Source organism: Triturus cristatus, chromosome 2_1, assembly GCF_964204655.1.
Source record: "Triturus cristatus chromosome 2_1, aTriCri1.1, whole genome shotgun sequence".
NCBI lineage: Eukaryota > Metazoa > Chordata > Amphibia > Caudata > Salamandridae > Triturus > Triturus cristatus.
In genome coordinates, this window is record NC_140581.1 from 880374126 (window position 1) to 880392474 (window position 18349).

Sequence of the window (18349 nt, forward strand, 5' to 3'; positions counted from 1 at the left end):
TATCCTGAACAACCCTATGCAGCATTTGACACTGTATCACATTTCATCCTCTTCAGGAATTTGCAGAGTTTGTCATCCAAGGGACCACTCTCCCCTGGATCTGCTTCTTCTTAACGGATAGAATACAAGCTGTCAGCCTGGCACTTGACTGGTTGGAAGGCAGAAAACTCATCTGCGCAATGCCTCAAGGTTCATTTGTCAGCTCCACATTCTTCAATGCATACATGATCCCTCCAGCTAGTCGTCCGCTCACACAATATCAGCATCCTCCTCCACCAACGGCACACAACTTATACTCTTCCTCTCAGACAATGTCCCAACACGAGAAACAAGTTTACCACCTACATAACCAAAGTCGCTAACTGGATGAAGTCCAACTGTGTCAAGTTCAACACTGATAACGGAAGTATTGATCATCGGCAAGAATACATCACCCTGAGACTCAAACTGGTGGCCAGCTGAACTCGGACCCAAACCCAGCACCCATACCAGAAACCTTGAAATCATCTACAGCACACTGGACATTATTCAAATGTTTCCCAAGTAACACTAGAAAAACAATCACTCACGCACTAGTCAACCCAAGTTGGACTACGGTAACACCTTCTATGCCGGCATCACCAAGCAACTCATCAGAAGACTACAAACATTCCAGAATGCAGCAGCCATACTCATCCACAACCTCCCACACAGAATGTAATGTTATGTTAAAAAATATTTGTAGAGTGCACACACACCAAACGGTTTCTTGACGCTAGATATTGGAGGTAGCCTGCTGCTCGTTGGGTCATTCATATGCCTGGGAAAGCAACCAGGTTTTTAAGAGTCTCCTGAATAGACGGTAACTTGTAGAGGATATGATGTTAAAGGGAAGAGAGTTCCAAAAAAGAGGGGCAAGACTGCAAATCTAGAACCACCTAGTCTCTTCCGTTTGAAGGTAGGGATAGCCAAGAGGTTCAGGTGGGATGACCTCAAGTTCCGGGCACAGATATATCTCAGGATAAGGGTAGAAACAAATTCCAGGCAAGTGCAGTGAAGAGATTTAAAGATGAGACATCCAATTTTAAATGCACAGCTTTGTGGTGCTTGGAGCCAATGTAGCTTCCTTATTAGAGGAGTGAGGTTTTGCCATCTCGGCTGATGATAAATCAGACTAGCTGCCTGATTTTGCACCAACTGTAATCTTTTTGTTAAATGCGTCGGAAGGCCGTAGTAGAGTGAATTAGCATAATCAATATGAGAGATGACCAAAGATAGGATGACCTGGACGAGGGCTTCCGTGGTAAGGAATTTACTAATTTTCCTGATATTCCGAAGATGGAAAAAGCAGGTGGAGACTACCATACCCATAAATGCACATCACTTTATACATCAGGGAGCTCCACTGGCTCCCAGTACAAAAACGTGCTCATTACAAACTCCTCACACACTCATTCAGGGCACTACACAATTTAGGCCCCACCTACCTGAAGAATTGTATCTCCTTCCAAAGATCACCCAGACATCTCTGCTCTGCAGGACTCCTACTCGTACACATTCCATGCATTCAGAGAACCGGATTAGGAGGATGGGCGTTCTCTAACTTCACCCCTAAAGTATGGAATAACCTCCCACTCCACTTCAGAGCCTCCTTCTCTCTTTTTGAATTCCATAAGTAGCAGAGGACCTGGCTTTTCAATGAACCAACCTACCCAAGGCAGGGCTAGGCACATGCATCTGCTCAGCACCTGGATACCCTCGCAGGTGATAGTTTACTTTACAAATACACAAAACATAACGTAACATAACATGACATGACAACACATGACATGACATGACAACATAAGATAGCTCAATTGAATATTGTACTTATTGAAGACATTTCCAAGTACTTTAGAGATACGATGTTTTCATTGCAGCAAGACTGATCTTTCTTTAAAGCTTACAGTGTGAGTTGCACAACTTGTCTCCAACTAACATTTGCCCTCCTTTCTTCCTACTAGGCTCCAATCAGAAATTGCAAGGAGTTCCACTCACCTGTCTCAGCGTTAGAATTCCGATTATGCTTTTCAAATTGCAGTAGAACCAGTTGCCAAAAATATTTTGAGACAGTTGTTTGGGACCATCATTTGTGATCATTTAGCTTTGCCAGTAGACCCTATGTAAGTAAGTGAGGGTATTTCAGATAGCTCTGAATTACTAATATATCTGCCATTTGTATTGGTTCCCTCTGTTGTGTCCTCTCATATTAGCCTGCGCCCCCTCAGAGGCCCTCAGTGTATTTCAGAGGACCCCAATTCCTGTCACCAATATTCAGAGCTCTCACAACAAACATACTTTGGATACCTCAAAGCCTTTCAAAATTTCTCTGAGGGCCCCACTTCCTGTACCATGGCTATTGAGCCTTCATGACAGACCTGCTTGGGTTAAATCTGTAACACTTGATCTATGGAGTTAGTTACTTATCTTTGCCTCCGAAGCCATGTTTGCAGGCTCTCCGCATGGAATTCTTGAAAGGCATGGGTTTAGTCTGAATGAATGCGTTTTACTCATAGACAACTCTGTTCTTCATGACCTAAGTCTGAAGAGGCAAAAAGCATCCATGAAGAATAAAATAGATGCTAGACTTAAATAATGCACCATGTTGTGTCATATTTACGAAGTGACGCATCTAGGCAGATGCGTCACTTAGTAAACCCCTGCGCTACATTATACCTGCGTCAGGTATAATGTATGCTGGGTGGGCTTTTCCCCGCAAGAAAGGGCCGTAAGAGTGGCGCAGTGAGATCTATGAGATTTCGCTGTGCCACTTCTAGGACGTCAATGCGTCAAACTCTTACGCCTGCCTCATGGCAGGCGTAAGGGTGATGCAGGCCCTTTCGCTTGGGGCTTGCCCCATGTGAAAGGAACATTGCTGGAGTTGAGTCACGCTTCTGAAACAACTCCCTTCTCGGGGGTTGGCCGGACCGCCATAATGGCGGCGCCCTCTATGTATCGCTCGCCTTGCCCATATGGCCTGGTACTGCCTAAGTCCCCTTCTTGGATTAGAAATCCTTGAAATACCTTGCTTGGGAAGGTGTTCCCTCCCACATGCAAGCACTACGTTTTTGGATTAAGGGGAGTGACCCCCTGTCCGTATTTATTACATACAAAACAATTATTAATTTACATTGTTACATTTTATGCAGAAAGTCCAGATACATTGATAGATACATAATTTCATTTGTCTAACCTTAACAAGTTCTAATACAAACTCAGTTCCTAACATAATCTAACAATGCATATACATTACTTTCTGCGTGTCCCCTCTAGAGCCTACGGCAAGGTCAATGACGGGCCCCCTAGAGCTTGTTAAGGGTACAACTCTACCGGAGGAGGCTTGTGTAGGGGGTACAGCTGATCGGACGGATACTTTCCCCCGGGCCCCTCTATGCCCAGCGCCTTAACCTCCCTAACAGGGGCGGCAGTTCTACGCACTTGCGCCCTGATGCACATGCGTGTGCAAGGGTGGCCACAGGCCTACTGGAAAGAGTAACTCTCCTGGCCCCCGCACACTGACAGCCTACAGACCGGCTGTCACTACCCCTGGATTTACATGATGCTGGACGCTCAGGCCGAATACTAGGCTTACTAATCATGACCTTACCGCCACAGGCCTGCATAGTTGCCCGACTATCTGGCCTCCCCCTGAGCTAGCTAGGAGGTCATGTCCTGAGGCCCGTGGTCTCCAGCCATGAAAAAATGTCTTCCATAAACGCCCCATTCCCCCTGGATGATAGATGAACCCAGTCTTGCAGAAAAAACTGCTCACCTCGAATATACCCATGTCCTATGGATTTCAATTTGTCTGTCCTGAAAAGTTTATCAAATTTGTTGTTGACACGCTTCACTGCATGGTTCAACGCCTGGACTGATTCCCCCCCCCCCCTCCAGTGGAACCTTGGGATCATGTGAGACCAGACTATGATTGCCTCGGGGCACTGTCTTGCCAACCACCCCACTTCACCAAGCAGCTCCTCAACTAACCGTCGTCGCCCTATGCTTGCTATGTCGTTGCCCCTGAGGTGCAGGATCCAGATCACTAGTGGTCCCTTACTTTGCATTAAAGAGCGGTTCACCAGGTCCCTGAATTGTCCCACGCACAATCCACCCTGCCCATAAAAACTTAGCTTTGCACCCAACTTCCACGTTCTGGCCTCGTGAACATCTGAAAAATAATTTTGTAAACGACGCACATAGGAGTGGCCAATGACCCACACTTTCCGTTGCTGCGGGCACCCCAAGTGAACGTGGGCCATGACCTGCGCCATTCGTTCCTGCACTGTTGACTGATGTCTGTCCGAGTATCCCTGTGGCTTCTTCTTATCATAGATGCGGATAGACGCAGATTTCTCCCCTGAGTCACAGGATGAAGAAACTGTAGGCGAACACAAAATTGAACAAAAATTCAGTGCACCTGTTATATTTACTGGCTAACATATCCACAAAACATGTTGCCTAACGCAACAATGTATCATTTGTTGCGAGTTTCCTCCTGAGTCACAGAAGGAAAACACACATTTTTTCTGACGCCCAAGAGGAACCCAAACGTGATGGTGCAGCTATACTATAGCATGTGCAGCCGTACGTAGCGTTTATAGCAATTGGAGGACCACCTGCCGATCCTTTTTACTTGTTGCCCCCCTAGACCCAGGGCCACTGTTTGCATGGCTGCTCCAATCCTAAAGGAGTGAGTCCCAAAATTAGCTGGATCTAAGCCAGCACTTTGCATGGCCAAATCCATGACTCTTTTGAATTGAAAAATAGTGAGGGGTGACCTGTCCTGATGTTTTAGGAGTGGTCCTGAGGTGGTCGATGGCCGCTGTGCCAGGAACACCTCTAGGCTAGCCACGGGGCAACAGGTGCTATCATTTGCCCTGTGAAGTACTATGCTTTCGCCCCTTCCTCCCTGATCCATCTTAGACCTGGGCAACGTGATCCATATGGAATCCCTACTCAACTTGAAATGATCTACCTGTAGGCCCCCTTGCCAGTCTGCCTTGCTTCTTGAAACAGTTTTCCCACCCGCAAGGCGCCGTAAAATGCCAGACAGATAGCCACCTGGAACAGCTGAACCTTTCCAGGGATAATACACACTTGCTGCAAAGCGACCAGTATCTTTGCTAATGTGCTCAAACCTATTGGCCTCCAGCCATCTGGCTGTGCCCCTTGCAGGCGTTGCCACCCCTTCAAAGCCTGGCGCACCATGAAATTCCTTGTGGGATCCTTCATTCCTCTTGCCTTTGCAAAAAAGGATATGGCTGTGATGTGGCGTCTACCTGCCGCTACTGTGTGCCCTTCCTCCCTCAAGAAACCGAGATAATTGACCACCGTACACGGGTCATGCCATTCCTGCTCCCAACTGTCCCCCAAAATCTGACAAAAAGACCAAAACGCCCCTTCATACGCTCTCCTTGTCCTTTGCGTTAGGTTGGCTGCCACGAGGTCCGATAACCAAGCTGCCAAAGTAGTTCGGGGAAAGGTGTTGGGTGCAGTGCTGCCTCTGGGAGGTGGGACCTGAAAGCCTGCATTTTAAAATGAGACAATGCATCCGCGGCATGATTTAATACACCCGGTACCTGTTTAGCTCTAAATAGTATATTCAACCTCATACATTGCAACACGATCTCTTTTAACAGTCTCAGGACCAAGCTGCACTTGGCTGCTTGGTTATTAATGCATTCCACCACGGCCATGTTGTCTGACCAAAATATCACAGATTGATCTCTCAATTGCTCAGGCCACACCGCCAACGCCACCAGTATGGGGAAGAGCTCCAGAAAGCTAATGTTACTTATGAGTCCTGCATCCCTCCACCACCCTGGCCACCTCTGTGCCACCCAAGCAGACCCCAGAATGGCACTGAAATCCTCACTGCCCGCCGCGTCTGTAAACAGACCCAGTTCAGGGCTAGTTCTGGGTGGGCTAGGCCACACCACTCTACCATTGAAATTGCTCAGAAATGCCTTCCAAATGAGCATGTCCTGCTTGACCTCGCTGGATAGCCTAGTGTGGTAGTGCTTCTCTCTGCAGCCGGACATGGCATGTGCGATGGTGCAGGAAAATGGGCGTGCCATGGGAATTATACGAAGTGCAAAATTCAATTGACCCACTACTTGTAGCTGATGCAGAGTCACCTTCTCCCTAGCTAAGCACTGCTGTAGCGTTGCCCTGAAAGCCTCAACCTTCTCCTCAGGTAACCTGGACAACCCTTGGACGGAATCCAACTCGATTCCCAGGAATTCTATCGTAGTGCTAGGGCCCACTGTTTTGTCAGGTGCCAATGGCACCCTGAACTCTTGCATGAGAGCGCAGAACCCTGTCAAGGCATCCCCGCACTCCTCTGATTCAGGTGCCCCCAGGAAAAGAAAGTCATCAAGATAATGCAACACTCGTTGGTGACCCGAGCCCTGCCTGAAAGGCCATTCCAAGAATGAGCTAAATTTCTCAAAATAGGCACAAGACACTGAGCAACCCATTGGCATGCATTTATCCACATAGTACTGTCCTTGAAATTGGAAACCCAGCAGGTGAAAGTCCAACGGGTGCACAGGCAACAAACAGAAAGCGGATTCAATGTCACATTTTGCTCGCAATGCCCCCTGCCCTAAATGCCTCAGCATATCTACCGCTAGGTCAAAAGATGCATATTTTACTCTGCACAATGTGTCAGAAATCGCTTCATTCACCGAATTCCCCCGTGGTGCTGACAGATTGTGTATTAGGCGGAATTCACCTTGCACTTTCTTGGGCACCACTCCCAGGGGTGAACATACAAAATCAGTCATTGGGATGCTATCAAATGGGCCTGCCACTCTCCCCAGTCAGATCTCTTTCTCAATTTTTTGCGCTGCAATAGTACCATTTTCCCTAACTGATATCTGATTTTTGCAGTACGCCACCCCTTTGTAACCCTGCGCCGGTATCCTAAAACCGGTCAGGAATCCCTCTCTGATAATTCGTGCAGCTTCTGGACATTTGTAAATGTTTAACCAAGGTATCATGGCGGCAATGTTTACGGGAGAGCTGGCTAATTCCAGTGAAATACCCTCAATCCTGCTTCCTGGCACCCCTCTCCCTGGACTTTTTGAGACACTTGGACTCTGGGTGGGATGCGTTTCCACAGAAGCCACAATTATGTTTGAACCGACACGTGTCGGGAGCCCTGTTGCAGGTCTTTTTATTGAAATCAAAACACACCCCTTTTTGCCTGCGTTTCCTGTCCTCCCTGCGACACCCCCGCATTGCCTGAGGGGCCTGCGCGAAAGGGCAGAAACCTACCGTTTTCTGGCACTGACCCGCTGTGGCCCTCTGTCTGGCCTTGCACCAAATGCCTCAAATGGATAAACATTTCTGTCTGATTCCACCTTAGGGTTGGGTCATGGGCCTTAGCCCTTCTAAATTCTTTATCATATTGCTTCCACTCATCACCCACCTGGGAGGCCTGTGCTACCGTTAGTCTGTTTTGGTAGCACGCCATTTCTGACACCATTTCCGGGAAACGTTCTAGCATAATTGCCGTGTAAATGGTGAATGCCTGGACCCAATTTGCCAAATTTTCCTCAACTCTGTATTTCATGGCCACACTCACCCATTCCCGAGGGAGCAACCACTCTTTGCTTTTCCTATCTTCTTCCCTGTCTGCCTCGTCTATCAACAAAGAATAAATGTTAAGATACACCCCTTTCCATATTTTTTCCTTTGTCTTTTGAGACAAATGCCGCCCCAACTGTTCCCTAGACGAACGCAGTTCTCCCAAACCTAGTGGCAGGAGGGTTTTTATCATACCTGCTGCAGCAGAGTCAGGCGGCTTCTGTGTTTCTGCGACCGGTGGCGCACCTGCCGCTGCTGGACTTCCACCACCAGTTACCGGTCTTGCGCCCCCTGGTAATTGTGCTCCTGTTGGAACTGCCGGCGTTGAACCTTCTGCTAGTACTACCGGCTCTGCACTCGGTTTTGCCTTCCCCATTTGAGACATTATTTGTCTTGCCTTCTCCCCGCTGCCCGATGACCCATCCTCTTCATCATCAAAAACACTTTATTCGATTAATTGAAATCATAAAAAGGACAGATTTCATACAATAGATAATACAATCAAAAAATCATAATGTATACCATCAATATTAAAAACATATCTTCAAAGTTAAAAATACCATGCCGAAGAACAATCGTTAAAAAGTCAGTCAGGATTACACAAACTGGTGTAGAATTTTTGGGTTGCAGCGCACGGCTGCCACCAAGAAATTTGCCACGCTAAACACAATGCGGGTACTGCTCAGCTGCTGAAGAAATAACAAAGCAGGTCTAACTTGTAAAAAACTGGCTTCCTTCAGAATCGGGAATAAATATTTTTTTCGGCTAGCAGAATAAAACTCACAAAACATGATAAAGTGCAATGTATCTTGATATGAAAAATTATCACATTGGCACAGCCTGCTGCATTCAGGTTTACCCCAGGACGGATAAAAGCCTAATAAGTAATGGATCAGGTTAAATCTAAATCTCAGCAGTAGAAATCTATGGTGTGGATTAGAGACAATACTTAAATAGGGTTCCAGTGAGGGAGATAAGAGAAGCATGTAATGCGCTCTAACACTCGGTTTTGTGAGTTCCCTCTCTTCCCGATCCAATTTTGCCCTGTCTGTAAAGGACTGCTTAATCCACGCTACGTCTGCCTTTACAATATGTAATGGGGATGAGAAAAGCTCAGGACGTCCAAGACGGTAGAACGCCGCTCTAACGTACTCCAGCCAGGGTATTCTTTTAACATTGTCCATAGCTAGGATGTCATTAAGGATCATATGATTGAGAGTGATTTCCTGATTTAACCAGGTTTTCACCCAGCACAGTAAAGGGGCCATCTTCAGTTTGTCAGTAACATATCCCAGGCCAACCTCAGAGTGAATAGAAAAAGTAGGGGTAGATTGGGGAACTGAGAGCAAATGTCTTGGATCTTGTCCTGGGCGACATAGCCCCACAATGCAGCGCCATATGTGGCAATAGCTAGGCATTTCGAGGTATAAACTTTCAGCAGGGCCTCCATCGGCCGTGCCGCTAGTCTTTTGGCATAGCTCATCAGCGCTGAAGTGGACCTAGCTGCAGAGTTACTTTTAAGCTTAATTTGCGGGCCCCAGGTGCCTCTCTCATCAAAGAGGACCCCCAGATAGCAAAAGGCCTTTACTCTCGAGATCTCTTCCCCATTACAGAAAAAGGACCTAGATTTAGGTTTTTACACTGTTTCCCCACTACCATAAAATGGGATTTCTTTATATTCACCTTAAGGTCTAAAGCGACCATAAAGGCGCCAAACACATCCAGCAGTCTCTGATGCCCCACGCCTGTGCGAGCCAACAGAACAGCATCGTCCGCGTATAGAAGAACCGGTATAACTGAGTCTCCTACACGTGGTACGTCCGCCCTCAGGTTCCCCAGGGACTTTTCCAGGCCATTAATATAGATGGTAAAGAGGAGTGGGGCCAGGATACACCCTTGCCTCACCCCCCTCTCTGACCTAAAATGCTTCGTGCATTTTCCATCCTGGGTGACCCTTACAGAGGCGGAAAGATCCTGATGAAGTGCTGCCAAAAAACTCACTAGGGGGGGGGGTCAATGCCTATTTCCAGCAAGATATGCCATAACTTGGACGATTGACTAAATCAAAAGCTGAAGATTTAAGCATTGATCCAGGGTCCCCCTATTCTCTCTAAACCCATATTGCAAATTAGACAAAACACCCCGACTGTCTAAAACAACCCTAAGTTTATGGAGTAAGACCCTGCCCAAGATCTTCACTGCCGAGTCTAACAGGGATATGGGTCTGTAGCAAGAGGGGTCTCGACGCTGACCCTTTTTAAAAATTGGTATAATGACCGCAGTAGCCCATGATGCAGGAAACCTGTTACCTGGGACGGCATTAAAAACATTTGTTAAGATCCTTGCCCACAGTTTGGGGAATGAGCCGTATAAATCCACCGGTACGCCGTCGGGGCCCGGCGCCTTGTTTCTAGAGGATTCCTTTATGGCTCTCTCCACATCCAAAATGTCAAAGGATAAGCGAAGCGGAGAGTGGGGTTCGAGGGAAATACTACTGCTTGGGGGACTTAAACCACCCGCACCACACATATTACTAAAATGGTCAAACCATTGGTCGTCCGGGATCACACAATCCAGCTCTTTGCCCTCAATGCCCGAAAAGAATGGGTGATTAATTGTTGCCCAAAACTTTCCGCTGTCCCGTAGGACGTCGATTGATAGGAGATTATCCCAGGCCTCCGATTTTATCACCCTTTTACGTAAGGCAATAGCTTCTTTGTAAGGCCCTCTAGCTACGGCAATTGCCGCCTTGTCCCTGGGGCTACTTTTCAGCGCCTGGAGCAAGACACTATGGGCCCTAGAGCAACTTCCATCAAACCATTTTAAAGAATTGCTACATCTACGGGTATTGGTGGAAGTCAGGTCCCTAGAGATCTGTAAACAGATTGCCTCGAAGGCGCTGATTACCTCCGCTGCGGGTGAATTATCATTAAGGCAAGTGGCCCAAGGCCCATCAATTTTTGCACAGAGATCCTCCAAAAAGGTTGCGGGGACCACCTTAGCCCATTTGATCCTACGACCCTGATCTTTCGTGATCAGGGGAGGATCACTATGGTAAACATGGCACACGTCGCCTGTTCTCTCGGCCATATCCAGCTCCAAGTACACCGGATTGTGGTCACTAAGAGCAGACGGGACGGCTTTGTAAGCTCTGGCCCTCGCTAGGGCGCCAGTGGACATAAAAATATAATCGATCACTGTCCCTGAAATAGAGCTTTTATATGTGACAACCCTGCCCCCAACCTCTATAAGATTGGACTCATAAATATTGGTAATGGCAAGGAATTCCTCTAGAGCCTCCCCATGCTTGGAGTGCTCAAAATGGGAGGCTGCAGCACCTATTGGCCCCTCATGAGCCTCCTGGGCCCTAGCATGATACTCAGCATCACAGGGATGAAAATTAAAATCGCCCATGAGGACGATCTCGAAACCAGTGTTTTGTTTTTGACTATATTCTAAAATAAAACATTGCAGAGCGGCCACATGTTGATTAAAATCGACACAGTCTCTAGAATTATAAAAATTGATCAGTAGAATTTTCAAAGAGTGCGAGACGGACCATTCAAAACAGAGAAAATTATTCGAACCAGAGACCAGTCGAGTAAATGTACCCTTCAAGTGTAATGCAAAAAGAAGTATTAGACCCCCTTTCGCTCGTCCCGCCCCACCCGTGACAGCCGGTACCGCAAAGCTAGAATAGCCATCCATACAGAAGTTGCTTAAGGGGTCCCAAGATTCCTGCATGGCAATAATATCGTGTTTACCTAAAAAATCAAGCCAAATTGCATCCGCTCTCTTAGATCTAATCCCAGAAACATTCCAGCTAATTAATTTACACATAGCCCCTACAACAGGGTTAGCATAACTGTGTACGAGTGGCTGGTCCGACACTGTCAGTCAATCATTTGTCTCCAAATTAGACAGTGGGGTATAGCGATTATTCAAAATCGGGTTAGTGGGGTGGGGCAAAGGAACATTGGTGGGTAGCTGCCAGTCTCCAGACCTTAAAGTCTCCCCAGAACTTTGACTCCCCACTGTGGTTTGCTGTTGGCAGATAGATTGTGGCCAGGGGGGTAGGGGAGGAATTTTTTTTACAACGGGGGCAGCTTCAAAATGAGTATGTATACCACATGACAATCGAGCTGGTGGAGGATAGAAATACCCTAGGGGGACTGGTCTAAGTCCTATTTGCGCTACCTCTGACCCATCCCAAAACAGTCTGTCTGCTATATCAGGGCTGTTAAAGTTGACTGTTACGCAGTCACCCGCGTGCCGCTTGGGCCTCCGCCCAACCCACCCCACCCTTCTTGACATGATGATATTAGAAGATATGTCCAGGCCCCCACAACTGGAGGCAGTGCACCATGATTTGGACTCCCTCGGCAAATCATAGGTTGATTCCATCACTCCCACACGGAGCGGTGGGACCCCTACAAATACAGCCACCAGCGGGGCCGCTTCCGGGGGAAGGTCAAGGGTAACCGAACAACCCCTTGCCTGCCTCACACTGTGACCCGAGGGCTGGGCTACATCATGGCTAGCCGCAGGCGGCATGTTACCAGAGTTATGCCTGCCTAATGGCGGCTGCACGACAGAAGGAGATTGGCCCACACTCTGCAACCCACCTAGGGTACTACAATTCACCCGGGGACTTAGTTGATTCGTTGGCCCAAAAGGCACTCCCATGCCCCCCTCTGGTCTTTGTGAGCTATGCTTAGCCTGACTATCCCCCTTTTGTTGTGAGCTAAAGTCATTGATGGTGGCAATAATTTTGGAGCATTTTTTAAGCAGGTCAGCAACACAAGCGTTCAAAGTCTCGACAATATCTTTAGCAATGCCCACAAGTAGCGGTTCTATACGTGAGGTAAATAATTTGTCCAGTAATTCCACGAGAAGTTCCCTATTTGACCCTCAGTAGTTTGCGGAGCTTTTGGGGATTTGGACCTTTTGGCGATCTTCTTCTTACAGACCCTTACATGCCCCACATTACCATGGACGTGTGGCCCCAATTGATCAGCGCCATCCTGGGTAAAGTTAACAGTCGCTCACGATGGGTGGGTTCGACACAACCACCACGGGCTCCAGGGGTATACTAGGCACTACCACACAGTCAGTAGATTCGTGAGGTACAGAGGGAAGTACCAGACCTAGTTCCTGCTCTGCATTTGCAATTTCTTTAGTTAGAACCCCTACTGCGGTGGACAGATAGGAGATTATACTTTCCGATTTTCTGGCAACCTTCGCTTTATTTTTCTTCCCCTCCTCCTCCCCATTAACTGCTTGTTTGCGCTTACCCATAGCGACACCTTGGGGGGGTGGCCCGGCCCGACCTCTTTCGGCCTCTGACAGCCGTAGACGGCCCGCCCTTTGCCCGGGCTTTGCCCGGCACTGCCCGCGCGCGTCCCGCGCGCGTCCCGTGGGCCAGAGAAGGCTGCTGGCAATATCCGGTAGGAGGGGGCAGGGCCGGGTAGCGCTGGTGCCTCTCACGCTGCTTCAACCTGCCGCCCTGCTCTGCTCGGCTGGTCCCGGTGCCGGAGGCTGTGTCTCCCGCGAAGTGGGAGGCGCAAGGTGTTTTTCAGGTGGCCGGTGGGAGGGGGCGGGCCGGGTAACGCTGGTGCCTCTCGCGCTGCTTCAACCCACCGCCCTGCTCTGCTCAGCTGGTCCCGGTGCTGGATGCTGCGTCTCCCGCGAAGCGGGAGGCGCTAGGTGTTTTTCAGGTGCCCGGTGGGAGGGGGCGGGGCCGGGTAGCGCTGGTGCCTCTCGCGCTGCTTCAACCCGCCGCCCTGCCCTGCTCAGCTGGTCCCGGTGCTGGACACTGCGTCTCCCCGATGTCCCTGCTGCCGGCAGCCAGTTCCCCACTGTCTCTAACCATGGCAATACTACCGCCAGGTTGGCTAGAATATCTGGCTGGACCGGTGCAGTCCCACCCGTGCCTTCCACTGTGGGAACCCCTGGGGCCTGTGGCTGTGTCCCTACCGGAGGGGCCCCTGGGGCCTGCAGCTGTGTCCCTACCGGCACCTCAGGGATAGGGGGCATCTCTCCGGTATCTAGCGGGTCTGGCGTGGGAACGGCAGGTTGGGGTACACTCTCTTTAGGGGCATTCCCTGTCCCGCCTCTGGGCCTGCTACTGCCTGACTTGGGCCTACTCCTTTTTGCCACAGGTGGTGAGTATGGCCTAGGAGGTATAATAGGCCACCTGGGACTCCCCCCCCCCCACTCTGGACCATCGACTTTATCTTGTAATCGCGTCAGGGCCTGCCCCATAACCTGCACTTGCCTCCAACATAACATCCGTGCAGGATCTCTTTACCATATGTCTTACTTTTGGTGCCATTGTGCCCCCGCTAAGCGCACTGCGTACTAGGTGACGCGCAACCCCCTTTGCCCACTGATCTGGGACACTACCCAAACCCTTACCTGAGGGTAGTTGCGCAGCATCCCCTGCACCAATTACGCTTAGAAGTTCAGGCTTGCCGTTGTTAGCGCCTTCGCAAAACTCTGACCCCACTGTATTCCAGAGTATTCCTGAACCAGAAGAGACACAAATTACCAGTACCCAGCCACACAACTAGATGATGCCCTATTGACCGTCAAAATTGACCCCTTCCAATGTTACATGCAGCGCAGTTCCAGCATTCATGCACTGCGCAAACTTGTTCAAAAGGGTAGATCACGCTAATCAGGGACACGATATGCTGGCAACAACAGATCTGCGCAATCAGGGAAAAAACGGATTGCTGACAGGCTAAAGATCAGGAACAGCTGATGCCCCCACAACAAGGCACACCAATCAGATTCCCCATATAACAGTAGGCGCTGCTGATAACCGATGGCACCCCTCACCTCAACTTACGCCAACCCACAATTCAAACCTCAATGCTCCCGATGCCTTGCACACCCAATTACTGCTGCTAAAAATATTTCCCCACCTTACTGAAGGAAATTCCATTGCCTACACTTTAGACTGAGCAAACAGTGACATTGAAAGACCAGGGATCGAACACCTAATCTTCAGAGTAAGAGTCTAAGACCTTAACCATTAGGCCAGAGTGACTCCTTGATAGTGGTACACCAGGGATTCAAACACTTTGCCTTGAGAGATAACAAGCCTTTAACGTTTACTTGCTTCCCCCTTCTGGGCCAGCGCGAGCCTCGTGCTACACACCGCCCCACTCAACTGCACAGACGCGACTCACCGGGCAACAGGCAGCGGCCGCTCGCGGCTCCTCCTCCGGATCAGGGACACGCACACCGAACAGCTGATCCAGCTGCCGCACTCCTCGCTGCTCCGCCCGTCGATGCCGGTCCGCCTCGAATGCTCTGCTCCTCGCGACAACAAACGTCCCGATCCTCGATGCTCCTTCGATAACCAGCAGACCAAAACGCCTGATCCGTTCCTCACTCGATGCGTTGATACCTGCAAGATAAAAGAAAATGAGTTTAAGGGGCCGCTGGTGGCCCGGTTACCCCTAGGTGCAGCGGGAGAAGAGAAGAGACTACTCTTGCTCCCGCTGTCCCTTTTTAAAGGTTGCTGGGGGCAGGCTGATCTAAACCGGCCTGCCCCCCGACGTTGGCCGAACGCGAGAACCGGAAACACCTGAAGTGCTTACGGTTCACGCCCCCGGCCAAATTGCCCGCATCGGATAGGGTTGTTGAGGAGTTGGGGCAGGGCCGCGTCATCCAGTGGCGCACGACCCCTGCCCCTCCTTATCGGGGGCTGGCCAGACCGCCATAATGGCGGCGCCTCTATGTATCGCTCGCCTTGCCCAGTGGGTACGGTGCAGAACTGAGCCGTAAACTGCTTCACCATAAAGCACCCGGCAAGATAAAGTACTGCGAAGCGACTGGCTAATGGTGAGCGAAGTCTTTACATGATTTCAGGAACGCAGACCCCCGCACGCTATAACTGAAGGACCGCGCTGCTGCAACCAATCGGACCTGGGACGCAGAGGTTTGAGATCACTGAGCGGATGGCTGCTGCTGGGTGGCTCCGCTGCGTGCTGTGCCTGGGGAGGGCCCTTCGCAAAGCTGATCGGTGTGTTGGCCACCCCCCTGGGTGACACGGACTGGCTCTGAAGGAGGTACGGGGAGGTGAGTGCCATTGGGCCCGCTGGCCGTGGGATGTGGCCTGAGTGCTGCAGCTGACGTTGTGGGGCCTGGCCCGTGACTCTAGTGGCTGCGGGGCATGCTGTGGCGGGCGGACCCGCTTGTGGATGGGTTGCAGGCTCTGGTTGATCTTAGGCTGGCCCACCCCGAATAACCACACCAGCCGGAGGTTCGGCAGTAGCAAATAAACACTGATGGCGCTAGCGTCGCATAGATAGAAGAGAGCTGCACATTGATGCCTCGCTTAGCAGAGTGACAGGAACAATAGTGCTACATCATTAAAGATTCCCCAACCAAATTGCACAATGAGGTGCAGGCACAGATCAAAAAGCCAGATTGAGCAACGCTGCTAAATACAGGGCAGAAGTGAGTACTGCGACACAACAATTACTAAAGGTCCTGTGAAATATTACTGCCCCTAAGGTCTCATAATGGGGAGAGTGGACAGCAAGCAAGCGAAGATACCCTTTAAGCCTCGCAGGAACACGAGAGGCCCGGATGGTGATCAAACCTCAAACACGCTTGAAGGCTCTCTAGAAATCCTCCTTCTCCAAGGTGTTGACAGTGGAACGAGCACACTGTTCCCTAGCCTCGAGATCGCCCCCGCGATCCCCCCCCAGGCCCATCACAGCACGTCTGGCATGAGAAAAAAGAGACCTGCAACAAGATGGCCACTCCATCTCAATATTCCAGGACTTGAGTCTAATGGTCCAGTGAAACAAAAGTTACAATAGGCCAACATCCAATATGCGATGCTGTATCCAGCACGGTTAAGTTTTGCTCACCAAGGCAGACTACATGTATTTACCAATCCTCAACAGGCACAGGACTTCATCAAGAAGGCATTCTCTCGCAGCGCCAGATCAGACAGAGACGACAATGAATCCAGACCAAGCTCTCCACTACAGAACATTGACTGAAAAACAGACCTGGCTATATCTTACATTCCTGGTAGTCGCTGGGCGAACAATATGCAGCTTTATAATGAAGAAGAGACCAGGCCACAAACTGAACACAGGCACAGAGGTCTAGATACTTATACTTAGAAAACTCCCTTGCAGTTTGATTATTATTGATGTGCTTAGAATGCACCCAAAATCTATCCGCCTCCGGGCACCCGCGACCAACTGAGGTGGAATGTCTGGTACTCTTGTGTATGACCCCGCTATGGGTAATCCCCCACATCTAGATAATGGTAGATTGTTTTGTTTCTTGTTGTCCCACATATATGCAAGCTTATTTGGCCCACATTTGACTGTACAGGGCTGTATATGTCAAACTGTTGCACTTTAATTGCAGTCTGCATATTATGCCCTGAGGGACATCGTGATCCTTGTGTGTGACACCAACTTTTCATGGACACTTTGTGTGGGTGACATGTTTGGGGATTTGTAGGGAAGAATTTCCACCTGCTGGATTGGGCCATGGGTGTGGGTGGTGGGGGGAGGGATTGTTGTTTGTTGTAGCAGAATAGCAAATGTAAAATACGATGAACAAAGCAGTGGTACGACCACATGCAGGGAAGGTAGGGCTTGCCGTGGCACCAAAATGAAACTTGTTCAGATTACAAATCAACAACTAACAAATGAGTGCCCCTAGCAGATCTATTAATCGTGACATTACGCTACTAACTTGGAATGTCAGGGGGCTGCACGACCCTCGCAAGAAAAGGCAAATACTTAACTACTTAGATAGACATCAAGTCCAAATAGCAATAATCCAAGAAATGCACCAGGACCCAGGATCTGCACCCGGGTGTGCCGGGAAATGAGCCGCGCATATATGCTTCGCCTAATACTAGACATATTCAAAGGGCACTGCCATACTTATCAAAGCTGGAGTCAGTTATAGCCCTGCAGGCGCGATACAGGACCCCCTAGGAAGGTACTGCTTTATGTGTGGGCAGTTATCTGGTCAGTCCTTGACATTGGTCAATTGCTATGCACCAAATGTCGACGATGAGCAGTTTTTCAACACAGTACGGGGTCGCATTTTAGAAGTGGGTTCAACACACTTAATATGGGGGGGAGACTTTAACCTTGCCCTACATCCCAATAAAGATCGCTCTTCAGGCACAGGTGAATCTCACGCTAAGGCAATGCTGAATTTAAACACTATTATTGAAGAGAACCACATTCTCGATGCATGGAGGGTTAGACACCCAGAACGTAGAGAGGGTACTTTCTACTCCTCTGTACATGCTAGATGGTCAAGAATTGACTATTGACTATTGTCAGTGGGGCTGTTTATGTAGCTAAAAGAGGCAGAGTATCTCGCCTGCACGTATTCCGATCACTCCCCTGTGTTGCTTTGACTTTGCCCCCCTACTGACACCTCCCCATACCACTCCTGGAGACTGCAACCCACGACGCTCCTGGATGCTAACTTTTGAGAGGAGTTGAGGCAGGAGATTCAAGAATTTTCCCCACGCAATTTGGGTAGCGTGCAGACCATTGCTAGCGTATGGGAAAGCTTTAAGGTCACTGTCAGGGGTATCTGTATTTCCAAAAGCGGGGGGCACTGTGGGATATCAGAGGCACACTAAAAAGGCTGGAATAAAATATTAAGGAAACTGAAACCACCATAGCGGATACCCCCACTCTCCAATTGCATGTACAGTTAACGGAGCTAC